The following is a 15,634-nucleotide window of genomic DNA, read 5'->3' on the forward strand; positions in this document are numbered from 1 at the left end:
AGGAGTTGGGGCTCCAAAACTAGGGTTTATGGGAGGCTAAGGGGACTTCTAGACCTATTTCTCTTAGGGTTTATGATTTTATACGAAAATAGAGTGTGAGCACCTCTATTTATAGATTTTTTTAGGGGTTGATTTTGATAAAGTTAGTATTTAATTAGAGTTCTTTTAGTTAGAGTTGTGTTCTAGTTAGAATTGTTTTAGGTAGAATTGTGTTTTAATTAGAATTGTTTTAGGTAGAATTGTTTTTTAGTTAGAACTCTATTAGATAGAATTATTTTTTAATTATAACTCTATTATGATTTTGACTTTTGATCTTATTTGATTGACTTTTAATATTTTGACTTTAGTCTTAATTGATTGACTTTTAATATTTTGACTTCAGTCTTGCTTAATTGACTTTAATTTTGAGTTTATTCTCACTTGATTGACTTTAATACCTTGATTTTAGTCTTGCTTGATTTACTTTTAATTTTTGGAGACCCCTCCTCCATTATTTCTTTAATTCTTTGGACCCCAAAATGGAGGAGTCTTTAAAGAAATATCTCACGAACCCTTAACAATTTTACTTGAAAACCCGATTGATCGATTTCTTCGGTTCAAAATTTTAAATTAATTTCATTAATGCTTCACTTTAATTATTTAATGTTTTATTTATTAATTTCGAATTTTTTAATTATGAAAATTGTGAAATTACCGTTTTACCCCCGGAGAGGACTTTTCACGTTTTAAGTCGGTTTTTAATGTTCTAGGATGTTTTAGAATTGATTTTTCGTAAGGAATTCAATGGAAATATTATTTTGTGTTATTTATGAAATTTTTAGTGTGAAATGGTCGTAAACTTTATGAGGGGCATTTTCGTAATTTTGTCAAATTCTGTTAAAATTAGTGAAATGATTTATTTGATTTCGATTTGTTATTTTATGTGTTCGAGAGAGTTTTCCTAAGCGTAACGTAGGCTCTAGGGTTGTTTTGATGATAAGGATATTTTGGTAATTTGATCAATTTTTAGTGATTTTTATCGTGAAGCTTCTTTTTGGTCTGCAAGATGATGGTTTCTATGTTTCTGGGGTTGTATTTTCCTAGCGTAGCGTGGTTTCTAAGATTTTGTCAGTTTGAGATACCTCATCCGGATTTCTGAAACACATCTGGTAACAAAATAAAGCAATGGAAATAACATCCATCATTGGGAATCATTGCAATCGGGTTGACGAGTTGATTAATGAGGCGGATGCAAAAATAGGGTGTCTACAGTAATTTTTTCTCAAAATGTTCTTCCAACTCCGTGTTGATGCCAACCTCGTACTGATGTAATTTTTTTCTCAAATGATCCAGTTCCGCACTGACAAACCACATTTTTTTTACCTAACTAAAATTTTCCTTTTGGGTGTCATCTCAAATAATTGTCGAACTTAATAAAACATCATGCATGTTCCTTTTTGTAAACAAGACAGTAACGTTTTGTCTTCTGTACGAACAAAGTGGTCAAACGAAAGAAGTACAAACACCCTGAGAAGCCTCCGTATTTCCTTCGATCTACAACAACTATGAGCAACTTAGAGGACTCACAACCTGCGACAAGTGAACTTGCCGAAGCTAATGTAATGATAGTAAAGCTAGTAAAAACAATGAAAAGATAGGAACAAATGTTGATGGTCGTTTTAAGTAGTACTAACTTTTTACAAGTGCAAGTCACTCAGCACCAAACATCTAGATCCAATCCGGAACCCCCTGAACAGACACGACTAGATCAACAGACCACCCCACCTCCTATTGTGCCAATATATCAGGACCCTCCACTTTACATCCCATAGAATCAACCACCTCCGATGGTAATCCCAAACGATGAGTGTGACTTCAGGGTGCCCGAGGCCAAAAATGCCACTGATGACAAAATGGCCCAGCAGATTGAGTCTTTCCAAGAGGAAATGAGACGAATGAAGGGTAAAAATACTTTATGAGAGACAAGATTCAGGGACCTTTGCTTCTATCCCAACGTCCAGCTGCCGGCTAAGTTCAAATGCCTAGAATTCGATAAATATAATGGCGTTGGGTTTCCTTTGTCGCACCTCAAACTATATTGCGGATCGATGTGCCAATATGGCGAGGATGACAGATTATTGGTACAGTTGTTTCAGAGAAGTCTAACCGGGTCAGCTCTCAAATGGTTCTCAAGGTTGGACCACTCACTTATCAAGAACTGGCAGGACTTGACTGATATGTTCTGACACAACTACAGGTTCAACACAAATGTGGGGTTAGATCGGAATGATATGGCTAGAATGACGAGGAAGCAGAGGGAAACAGTAAAAGAGTACGCCCAGAGGTGTCGAGAATCAACTTCTCAAGTATGGCCCATTATGACCGAACAAGAGATGAACACCACATTTATCTTTACATTGGAACATTCGTTCTACACCCATCTAGTAGGGCATACCATTGGCACTTTCTCAAATCTAGTTCAAGTAGCAGACCGGGTCGAGGACAGGATCCGAACTGGTTTAATATTTGACTTCATAGTCCTAAATGTAGCAATAGGGGCATCGGCACAGAAAAAATCAATACCTTTTGTCAAAAAGAGAGAGGAAACGCAAGTCAATAATGTACAACCTAGTCAACTTCTCTTTATTCAGGCACCAGATCAGAGGCCATCGGCACCACAAGTCCCTTGGATGCCAGTACCTCGAGCTACCTAGGCTCTAACGCCACAAAATTCTTTTCGGATGGTTCCTCCACAAACCATGCCAAGATAGCCCACACCACAATATGGACAGAATCAGCAAGCACGACCTAATAGAGTTAACAGGGTATTTATCAGATTGCCAATGGCATTATCAGAATTACTCCCACTCTTGCTCAAGGGAGAATATCTCGCTAAAAGGTCACCAAATCCAAAAGCTGAGAAATGACTAGGATACAACCCCAACTTGTTTTGTGAATTTCATATGGGTGCTCTAGGGCACTCTACGGATCAGTGCTAGCAACTCAAACATCAGGTACAGAACCTGATAGATAAGAAGGCTCTCATATTGGACGGGCCCGTAAACCTACCTCAACAACAGAATATCAACCAAAATACCTACCTACTCACAATGGAGGGGGAAGTGGGCACAGAGTAAATGTCATCCTTGGGGAACTCTATTTTAATCCATCAACTTTGATAGCTCCTATCGGGTCGAAGATTAGAATCCACCTAACAAAGGAGCCAGAGATGTCAATAGTCAGCACCGTCAACCAATACACGACAAACCAGCATCGAAATACACGACCGCCGCTGAAAATGGCTGATCTCACCATCTATCCTACTCACCAAATTCCTAATACTACCACCGGACCACCATTCGTCATACCCTATACATCGCCAAATCCTCAAAACTAGATTCGACCCCCATTTACATACCCTACCATTCATCCTCATGACCACTTCTCGTTATCTCTTACACTCCATCATCCCTTCAAATAACTCCCCCCATCGCCTCGACATCCAAATCACAACCACCACCTCTTATTCTCAATGTAAAACCTGATCAATCCTTAATCACCATACACTCACCAAAACCATTTCCATACAACTCTAACCAAGCAGCCTTCTAGAGCTATGAGACTACTATCACCACGTCAACAGGGGTCGAGACAATAAAAAAAGTGATGGTGGCCGACATTGGCCATATGACAAAAATTGGAAGGTGCCAAATAGTGCCAGTAAAAGGGATAAACATCAGGGAAGAAACAAAAGTGGCAACAAAAGAAATAGTGGATGAGGAAAAAAGAAAGGAAAAGGGGAAGGGTAAGATAAACGAAGAGGACAAGGAAGAGAAAATAGGGAAAGTGTCAGATAGAGACGCAGCAGGCTTCATTAAGTTTATTCACAAGAGTGAGCATAATATAGTGGACCAACTGAACAAACAGTCGGCTCAGATCAGCATTCTGGGTCTACTACAAAAATCAGAGGAACACCAAGAAGTACTATTGAGAGTTCTTGGAAAATCACATATACCTTTGACCACTTCACCTGCACAGCTGGAACAAATAGTGGGTCAGATCATGGCTCCCAACCCCATCATCTTCACAGAAAGTGAATTCGTGCCAGAGGGGTGGGGGTATGTTGAACCATTAAATATCATGGTCATGTACAAGGGCATGATGGTTACAAGGGTGTTAATCGATAATGATTCAGCCCTCAATGTCTGTCCTCTTGAAACATTTCAAAAACTTAACGCTGACTGGTCGCATGTTAAACCCAATAATAAGGTTGTCCGAGGTTTCGACAGTTCGAGAAGGGACTTTCTGAGAGAGATAGATTTACCAATCACTATAGGACCCTTCACTTCGAGGTAACATTCGAGGTCATGGAGATACCTATAAATTTTAACTTATTGTTGGGCTGGCCATGGATCCATATTGCTGGGGCAGTGCCTTCCTCTTTACACCAAATAATCAAATTTATCATAGGGCAGAGGATGATATCTGTCTTAGTAGAGAACCTAATTCCAGTCAGGAGAGCTCCGAACGTCCCTTTCATCAATATAGAAATGATAAAGGACAAAACATTATACCATTCTTATCAGTTTGCTGCCGTTAACCACGTTGAAAAAGGGAAAGAGAAGGTGAAGGCAGAACTATCAAGGACAAATCTAATAATTGGCCGGGTCTTGAAAAAGGTAGGTTATCGACCCAGGCAAGTGTTAGGACCAGGGGGAAAAGGGAAAGCTACGCCAGTTGAAGCAAAGAAACATACTCCTTATTTCGGTTTGGGAGTTAGGCCCACGAAAAAGGATATTACAGAAATAAACGACAAAAAGAGGGAACTTCGATTAGCTAGAAAGTAAAATCATGAGCCTAATGTTTGGAATCTGGGCAAAGTTTCTCATATCAGCATCAACTTCACAAAATCACGAATCAGACCCGACAATTTATCAGAACCACTATCGACAAAACCAGTAAGAAAGCCAAAAGTGGCAAATTTCAAACCTGTGCACATTTAAGAAGACCCAGTTGTCGAATCCCAACCATCCTTCATAGAAGGCATTGATATCCTATTCAATGGAGATTCCGATAAAAGTCTATCAGAGACCGCCCCAGAATCCACCAAAGTAGAAATCACCACAAGCGTAGAGAAAAAATCACCCTTCCCCACTGGCATTGACTGGGCATCAGTCATCATTCCACCGAGTTTGGGGGGAACTATGCCCAACTTTGACAACAATCAACCAGAGATCATGGTCATCTCCAAACCACCGACCAAATCACCCAAAATATCACTTTCTCATCTCATCCGCCCCCCTTAGAGAAGGGGAAACCTTGAACAATTTGGAGGAATTCCCTATCACCCTTGTGGCTGAAATTACCAGCTTTGACAAGATGGTGACCTAGAGGGGGGGTGAATAGGACTAATTTAAAATTCTACTGAATGTGAATGTTGGGATGTGAATAAATTTTAATGTCAAGGAGCATCCACTAAAACATTCATGTAACAAGATATTCATGCAAGATATGATCAGTCATGATATGCATCCAAATTGACATAAAGATAAGAGAATCTGAGACAAAATATGATACACACGATTTATAGTGGTTCAGCACCCGTGCCTACATCCACTCCCAAGAGAACCCAAATTGATGGTTCTTGGTATTCACTAATGCTGAGGTTTTTGGTTCACCTTAAACCGCACACAAAATTTTTCGGGTTAATTCCGCAACCCTACAATTGAATGGACCACATCCACTCAAAATCCTTGAGTTTTATACTTAGGAAACTCAGTAACCTTTGTCACTCAACTTGAGTCTGCAACTCAATCAAGTGCTTGATTTTGAAGAAGAAATCAAGTGAACTATTACAAGTGTATTTTCAGAATTTAAGATACGAACAATCAAACTCACAGTTATGACAATTGAAGTGAGTGTGTTGTTCTTCGGTTCTTCATTACTCCCTTCAACAATGGCTTCTTGCCTCGCTCGATGTTAGACTGCAACTCTCGAAGGGTGGAGTAAGTAGAGCTTGATCAACTAAGACGTGATGGTTAGGTATGCATGGTTTTGATTACCCTTCACGACTCTTCTTCCTTCGTTAAGCCTTTTAAAGTATGCTTATTGGCTTGGGCTGAACTTCGAAGTTGTTGATCAAAAAGAGAAGAGGCCTAGTGCTTTTCTTTTAAAGGAAGAGCTCTTAACGGCTTTCTATTGGTGGCACCTGAATTCCAACGGTGGCACCGACCAATCATAACGGTCGAAAATCTTACCGTTTCGCGTTTTCTGCAGCACTGACGGTGGAACCTCCAAGCTTAATCGGTGGGACCGATGAGTACTTTTACGGTGGAACCGCCCAGAGTATGTTTCTGCCACCGAATGAAAACTCCTTCATTAGTTCTGGCGGTGGATGACGGTGGGACCGATAAAGTGTTATTCGGTGGAACCGTTGCCTAAAATATCGGTGGGACCGGCAGGATTGTTCTTCTGCCACCGATAGAAAGTATCCCATATTACTTTGTCGGTGGATAATCGGTGGAACCGTCAATATCTTCATCGGTGGGACCGATGAATATTCTATCGGTGGGACCGACAGATTAGAGCTCCTGCCACCGATAAAAGATATCTCAAAATATTCGATCGGTGGCTGGCGGTGGATCCTTTACTCCTGCCGATAGCCTCTGATCCCCTTGAGATATACCTGTTCTGATGCTCCACGGGAGATGATGTCCCTTAACCTTGATTGGTTTTGATATATTTTGGATTTGTCGTTGAGTTATGAATACACAACAATGTTTCTAGTAGTTACATCATGACATCACACGACTATCCTTGTAATTGACAACACATGGTACTAACAGTGGCTACCATAGCCTAAAAAAAATACCGTTAGGCAAATTCAAGTTACTCGAGGATCATAACAAGCCCTCATCCTCGAGGAAAGACTATTTTGAGGGTTCCTTATCTTTACTAATGCATGACTGCTCTTCTTATTTCAGGTGTTCGGAAAATATTACTCAAAAACCAAAAAAATCAAAAATTCTTCAAAAATAAAAAAAAAAGTCAAAAGGTCTTCAAAAAAATAAAAAATCAAAAATCAAAAAGCTTTCAAAAACTCAAAATAAAAAAAATAGATGTCTTCCAAAAACCAAAAAAAGAGTTTTATCAGAATTTATAGGATTTGTTTTAATCGAATGGACCTTTGCATAGAACAGAATATGAAAGGGATGAGTATGACTTTGATCTCAAACTTGACTTCGACTTCATGGGAATCAAAGAAGAGTCAGAGGACGAAGTCGAATACCTTCTTAAAGAAATCAAAAACCTTCTAGAACGACATGAAAAATGTGTTCAACCAAATATTGAGGATACAGACTCGGTTAATCTTGGCATTGAAGATAACTCACGTGTTGTAAAAATCAGAGCCTTGTTAACCCCTTAGCAAAAAGAAGAAATGATTAAACTACTGCGTAACTATCAAGACATCTTCGCCTGGTCCTATAGAGATATGTCTGGCTTGGACACAGATCTCGTTGTTCATAAGCTACCGATCGCTCCTAGGAGCAAGCCGATCAAGCAAAAGTTGAGAAGAGTCAAGTCAGAATGGATACTCAAAGTCAAAGACGACGTGATGAAATAGTTTCAAGCAGGATTTCTCACAGTCTCTATGTACCCCGAATGGCTAGCCAATGTCGTTCCAGTACCGAAGGACGGAAAGGTACGAATGTGTGTCGATTACCTGGATCTGAACAAAGCCAGTCCTATGGATGATTTTCCACTACCTTACATCGACACTTTAGTCGATAACACATCAGGACATGGTATGTTCTCATTCATGGATGGTTTCTCAGGCTACAATCAGATAAAAATGACAGAAGAAGACTAGGAAAAGACAACATTCATCACACCCTGAGTTACTTTTCATTACAAAGTCATGCCATTCGGAGTCAAGAACGCTGGGGCAACCTATCAACGAGTAATGACGACTTTATTCCACGATATTATACACAAAGAAATGGAGGTTTAAGTGGATGACATGATCACTAAGTCTAGCTTAGAGGAAAACCATTTGATAAACTTGAAAAGGTTATTCGATCGGCTAAGGAAGTACAGTCAATCCAGCAAAATGCATCTTCGGGACAACATCAGGAAAATTGTTAGGCTTTATCGCCAGTAGAAGAGGCACCGAGATAGATCCAGCAAAGACCAAGTACAGTCTTGAGATGAAAGCACCAGTGTCTGAAAGGGACGTCAGAGTATTTTTGGGTAGAATACAGTATATCAGCATATTCATTACGCAACTCACGCCTATCTGCGAAAACCAGTCTTTAAACTACTTAGAAAAGATGTACCCAAAGTGTGGAACGAAGATTGTCAAGAAGCATTTGACAAGATAAAAAATATTTACTCAATCCGCCAGTCTTGGTTCCTCCTACACCAGGACGACCTTTACTGATGTATATTTCAGTACAAGAAACGTTTATGGGCTGTGTACTGGGGCAACACGACGAGTCAGGTCGAAAAGAGCAAGTCATTTATTATCTCAGTAAAAAGTTTACCAATTATGAAGCAAAGTACTCGACGCTCGAGAAGACTTGTTGTGCACTAGTCTGGGCATCTCAACGATTGTGCCATTACCTCCTTAGCTACTCAACCATGCTTATCACTTGAATGGACCCTCTCAAGTATCTCTTCGAGAAGTCAGCGTTGACAGGTCACACTGCAAAATGGCAATTACTATTATCTGAGTTCGACATCACCTATGTCACTCAAAAGGCCATCAAGAGGTAAACCATTGCTGACTACTTAGCTGAGCATCCCTTACCTGACTATAAACCATTAAAAATAAATTTCCCAAATGAAGCCATCCTGTTGACAGAAGTTGAAGACAGTGACGAAGAATAAGGTTGGAAAATGTATTTCGACGGAGCTGCAAATCAAAAAGGAAACGGAATAGGAGCAGTATTGATCAAACCAGATGGATCTTATGTTTCGATCGCCATTCGATTAAAATTCCAATGTTCCAACAATGAGGCAGAGTATGAAGCATGTATCGTAGGGTTAAAAGCAGCAATTGACTTAGAAATGGAAGAAATCGATGTATTCGAAGATTCGAGTCTAGTGATCTATCAGACAACCGGAGAATGGAAGACTCGAGAACAAAGATTAATCCCTTATCATGAGTATTTCGAAGAACTGAGCTCAAACTTCACTAGGATCTTATTCACTTACATGCCACGAGCTAAGAATTAGTTTATAGATGCACTAGCCATGCTTGCGTCCATGATCAATATTTCAGAGGACCTAGTTATCGATCCTATCGAAATTGGCATTCAAAACGAATCAGCTTATTGTTTACCAGTGGATATAGCAAAGCCTGAGGAGAAATCGTGGTATTCAGATATCAAGGCATACTTAGAAGATCAAACCATCTCGTCAGATATAACGGTAAATGAACGAAGGACCATTCAGAGATTGGCAGGTCAATTTTTCCTAAGTAACGGGACTCTATTAAAAAAATCACATCACGAGTTTATTCTCCGTTGCGTTACAGAAGCAGAGGCTAAACGATTGATCGAGATTGTACATGGTGGAGTTTGTGGACCTCACATGAATGGTCACATGCTTGCCAAAAAGATCATGAGAATAGGATATTACTAGACTACAATGTAAAGTGATTGCTATCAGCACGTTCGTAAATGTCATCTCTGCCAATAAGATCAACGCTCCACCTTCAGAATTGCACAGCATGACTACTCTTTGGCCCTTCTCACTTTGGGGCATGGACATTATTGGACAGATTTCCCCAAAAGCTTCAAATGGATATCACTTTATCCTGGTCGCTATCGATTACTTCACAAAATGGGTAGAAGATGCATCATATGCCAATGTCACCAAAAGCAACGTCTTAAAGTTTGTCAAGAATAACATTATCTGTCAATACGGACTTCCCAACGAAAAAGTAACTGACAATGCTAAGAATTTCAAGAACAAGGATATGATCAAAATGTGCGAAGACTTCCAGATCACTCATCACAACTCTGTACCTTAAAGACCCAAGATGAATGGAGCAGTTGAGGCTGCCAACAAGAACATCAAAAGAATTATTGAGAAAATGGCAGTCACATACAAGGATTGGCAAGACAAGTTGCCTTTCGCCATTCATGCCTATCGGACTTCATTCCGAACTTCAACTGGGGCAACTCCGTACTCATTGGTATATGGAATGGAAGTAGTCTTACCTGTAGAGGTTGAGATTCCTTCCCTCCGAATCTTAAAAGAAGTAGAGTTAGATGAAACTGAATGGATTCAAGCTCGATTTGATCAACTGAATCTGATTGAAGAGAAGCGCCTTATAGCTATTTGCCACAAACAAATCTATCAGTGACGAATAGCTCGTGCCTACAACAAAAAAGTCAAGCCTAGATATTTCTCACTAGGAGACCTTGTTTTGAAAAAAATTTTGCCAATCCAAGAAGATGCCAGGGAAAATTTTCGATCAAACTTCGAGGGACCATTTATCATGAAAAAGATAATGATGGGAAGAGCTTTGATTCTCACAGAAATAGACGGATAAGTTTTCTCGCAACCGATCAATGCTGATACTGTCAAGAAATATTACGCTTGAAATCCGACCCTGAAATGACGAAAGGCCATCTTTGTTATCTTAAACAAACTATCAACCCTAGTCAGCCCTTTTAAGCCATCACGTTCATTTCTTAACCTAAGACTGGGGCATGTCAATAATTACAAAATGAAACAATACAAAAAAGGGAAAATCAGAAAAAAAAAAAAGCATCAAAGTACTCTTGGCCTGCATGAGGATAAACTATGAATGGCTAAAAATACAAAAAAAATTTAAAAAGTCAAAAATAAAATACTTGACCTTGAGCTCGACCTAAATCTCTGGACTAAACAAGTTCGAGAGACGTTGGGAGGAGACATATATCACATTTTCAAAATAAAAATAGACAAACCCCACGTGTAACCCACTCTAGATAAAACCAGATCTTAAACTTTTTGCATCTTTTTCACTACCCTTAACCTAAGCCAACGTTTCATCCCACCAAAAGTCCATTCAGATCAAGGAATGTTCTAAGGCTTCACAATGACAATGATAGCACCAATGATCTTGTAACTTGATCCGTACCTTAAGTCTTATTAGTCGTTGAAAGACTTAAAAGGAGAATCAGACCGAATATTCGAAAAAAAAAAAGAGTGCTCGAAGTGTAGAGTGGCCAATCTCGCGGCTCAACTTGAGTTGCCAAACCATGAAAATTCGTCAACACACTCGAGAAGAGAATCTAGATCTATTACTCAAGAAGGAGTGCTACTACAAAAGTAGAGTTGTTGATCTCGCAGTTCAACTTGAGTCACCAAGCCACAAGGACATAGAGGTTCCGAAACGAGAATTGTAAATGTGAAAATCCAAAAATATACAAGCATAGTCTGCAAGGGCATAATGAAAACATGAAGGGTGTTATGAGTATAAAAAATCAGACTATAACAAGATCAAAACCACCGGCATGATGAAAACCCAAAAAAGTGTCGATGTACAAAAATATGGAAATCGGGTCTGGTGGAGATCGTAACTGGAGCCAAGGGCAATAAGGAAAAAAAAAACTCCTGGCCCGCATGAGTATAAACTGTGAACGGCAAAAATTTCTTGAAATCTCAAGTCCCACGCTCAATCGATTTTCACCCAGTATTGGGACATTGGGGATGACTCTAAAAAGAGTCGAAAAGCTACTAACATCTATATTCTCAGTAGTTGGTAAAAGCACATAAATCATCGAAGTAACAAAGATTTTTCAAAAGTGTTCATATTCTGCATCTTCAATATTTATTCGACAAAAATAAACCACAAAAATTCAAAACATTTTCAAAACTACTATTTTGACCGATGATAAAAAATCTAGAACTGATTCAAACTTTATGTTTTCAAAGCCGTAGATACACCTGAGGCCAAGTAAGTAAAAAACCTATTTTTTTTTATTTCAAAAGTTTCACATTACAGTTTTTACTAAAAGAAAATACAAATTATATTGTGCCAATCACACTTTCTCGATGAGAAATGAATCAAGTCTTTCTTCCAAAGCACGAATTCAGATAGTTTGCCCCATCATCACTACCTCGGTGTCTGAAGCATCATGACTTACTAGGTAAGACATGAAGGAATCGAAACAGGGACCCTGAGCAAGCCTCTCCTGAGATCATTCTCCGAGCTTATTGAGGCAGATAAACCATTGATCATCGAGCTCGCGATTTCAACAATGGAAGAGCTGATCCGAATGGCCCAACTTGGGGAATCCTTATGAATGCATGACCTTGACGATATTTATGAGATTCTAAATGAAGAAGAGTACATGAAAACTTTTCCTAGGGGAATTGAGCTGAAATCTTTTGGATTGAAAACAGAAGCTTAACGAGAAAGTGCCATTGTAATCATGAATCATATTAACCTTGTTCAGATCCTTATGGATGTGAATCAGTGGTCCACTGTATTTTCTAGCATTGTTTCAAGAGTAATGACTCTCGAGGCTTTATCAACAGGCGTACCAGGAAACTACAATGGAGCCCTTCAAGTGAAGACAACAAAATTCCAAGTCCCTTCACCTCTTACTCCGACCCAAGAAAGTTTCTTTGTAAGGTATTGTAAACAGCACTCCGAGGGAATTTGGGTGGTTGTCGATGTGTCATTGGACCATTTACGTCCTAACCAGATATTAAGATGTTGAAGAAGGCCATCTGACTGTGTAATCCAAGAAATGCCGAATGGTAACACCAAGATTGTATGGATTGAACATATTGAAGTGGATGACAAAACAGTTTACACTATATATAAATCACTGGTTAACTCTGACCTTGAATTGGGAACAAAGCGATGGGTTGCTACCTTAGATCGACAGTGCGAATGCCTTGCAAGTGTTATAACTAATAACATACCGACTAGAGATATTGGTATGATAACGAATCAAGAAGGGCGAAAGAGTATGTTGAAGCTAGCTGAGAGAATGGTGATGAGTTTTTGTTCTGGTGTGAGTGCTTCTACCGCTCACACATGGACCACATTATCAGGAAGTGGAGTTGAAGATGTCAGGATCATGAACAGAAAAAATATAGACGACCCAAGCCGACCTCTTGGTATTATGCTAAGTGCAGCCACTTCTTTCTAACTTTTAGTTCTACCAAAGAGAGTTTTTGATTTCCTTCGGAATAAGAATTCTCGTGATGAGTGGGGTATCCTTTCTAATGGTGGTGTTGTTCAAGAAATGACACACATGGCCAAGATCCTGGTAACTGTGTATCTCTATTGGGAGTAAATACTCCAAATTCCAACCAGAACAACATGTTGATATTACAAGAGAGTAGCACCGATGCAATGGGCTCGTTCGTAATTTATGCTCCTGTTGATATTGTTGCAATGAATGTGGTTCTAAATGGAAGCGACTCAGACTATGTAGCACTCCTGCCTTCAGATCTTGGGTGATTCAACGCCAACAACAAAACTCTCTCTTGGATTGGTGGCAACTGTTAACAACCTTATTACTTGCACTGTTGAAAGGATCAAAGGCACCATTACAAGGGTCAATGCATGAATTTGAAGGATTAAGTTATGGTAAAAATAAAGTAAGATAAATAAAAAAAAACATTTTCGAGTTGCACTCAACTCCGATCTGCCAAAACACGACTGAAGCAACTACTGAATTTCAAAACTCATCAAATTCGAGATCTCACACGAGCTCCGTGCCATTGAGATCAATGAATCAATAAGGCAAAACTCTATCAGACCCCGTGCTTGAGTAGTCATTTTTTATGAAGATTATTAATTCAATCAGTAATTTGAAGTCGTGTTTTGTAGAATTTTTTCTGGCCTACAAATAGGATTTAGTCTATTTTTTCTAGTTTTTTGTACGTAATTCCTGCAAAGAAGGACAGCTGTAGAAACCCCAATTTGAACGGGCCTCTACTCGTAAGGGCCCAAAAATATCGATTTTTCAACCAAATTTACCAACGGGCCTCAAAGGCCTAAATCATTAAAAAATGATATTTTAATCGAACCGAGGTTTCTAAGACCCCCTAAGGGTCTAATGGGCCCACAAAAAAGAATTGGGATACCCACCACCTTTCCACCTTCACCGCTCCACTCCCGAACTCCAAAAACACTCGATTCTCAATAAAAGTTTGCTAACGGGCCTGAAAAGTCCAATTCACCAACATGTGGCATTTTGATCAAACCGAGGATTCCTAAAATTCCTAAAAAAATATATAAATGCAAAATGAGACTTGGGATACCCACCACTCTCCACAACCTTCACCGCTCTACTCCCAAATCAAATTATCTGAAGCCTACCTAAAGCCCACGAACCCTCAACACACACAAAATGCATTTTTCACCTTAACCTCTAACCTAAGTTTAATCCCACATCACCTAAAACATACCCACCCTTAAAAACCTAATTCAAAATGACTCCAACCAATTCCTAAAATCCAAAGTCCTTCCTAAAATCCAAGTCTAATACCCCTAAGCCTTTATCCATATCCAACCCATTAACCTTAACCCACAAACCATTACCCACATCAAATCAATCATCACTTTTTCATAAAAATGATACATGTCATCACTCCATCTCACTTCTCTTATCAATCCACCAACTCTCATCTCCTTTCTTTAAAAAATTAACTACCCTATTACTTTTTCTTTAAAAAAATCACATCAACCCACACCCCCTAACCTACTATCATCACTCCTTACTAACCAATCATCACCTTCCCCTAATCTACCCTTATCATTATCAACAAACTCATCTCTACAACCTAAACCTACACCCCTCCTCTCAAATCAAACACTCATTCTCTCCCATCAATTAAATCTAAATCCATAACCTCCACACATCTTACCGCATGTCACCATCTCCTTCACCATCTCAACCACCCTCTTACACCCTTCATTCTCTTAAATCAAACACCACTCAATCACAACCACCTTCTTAAACACTCATTATCTCACCTTACCAAATACTCCACCCAAATGGATTGGGTAGGATCCAAACCATTTGGGTCAAAAATCACCCCCTTCTCTTCTCCCCACTTCCTTTTTCTACTTTTTTCCCTCTCTACACTTACACATACACACCACAAATGGTTTGAATCATAAAATGTACCCCTTTTTCAATAAGGGTGCCCTCAACGATTTGAACTAATATCCAAGTCCCTCATCTTCGAGGGTACATGTCGGATTTTTCCAACTCTTTTTTTTTTTCTTTTAAAATGGATCTAGTTCGAGGTTACCACCAACGGTGGATGGAGTAGAGTACCTAACACCTTCCCTACTCCATAAAATGAACCCCCTTACCTTGAATTAAAAGTTGGATCAAATGAGTTATATTCGTATGAGAGTCATTAAATGTCAAAAAATATAATATTTCAAAAGAATGCAATCCAGGTGATCATTCATACCCATTTCAAATATGAATGATGGCGACTTCAAACCCCCCCCCCAAAGTGGTTGATATATTCAAAATTGAATAAATTCTGTGTCTACAGTATTGAATGGCATTCGTAATTTATAAAAAATACCTTATTAATTATAAAATTACCTTGTGTGTTTTATGTGGTTAGCACTGAGGAGTTTGTGAACAAAATTCAACTCTTTAAAATGTATGTAATG

At 39.1% G+C, this 15,634-nt stretch overlaps 1 pseudogene; it reads left to right on the forward strand.

Moving 5' to 3' along the window:
• Positions 1–9,234: 9,234 nt before the first annotated feature.
• Positions 9,235–13,562, forward strand: LOC147410625 (homeobox-leucine zipper protein MERISTEM L1 pseudogene; annotated as a pseudogene).
• The last annotated feature ends 2,072 nt before the right edge of the window (positions 13,563–15,634 follow it).

This window comes from Akebia trifoliata, chromosome 1 (assembly GCF_017979445.1).
Source record: "Akebia trifoliata isolate Shusen 1 chromosome 1, ASM1797944v1, whole genome shotgun sequence".
NCBI lineage: Eukaryota > Viridiplantae > Streptophyta > Magnoliopsida > Ranunculales > Lardizabalaceae > Akebia > Akebia trifoliata.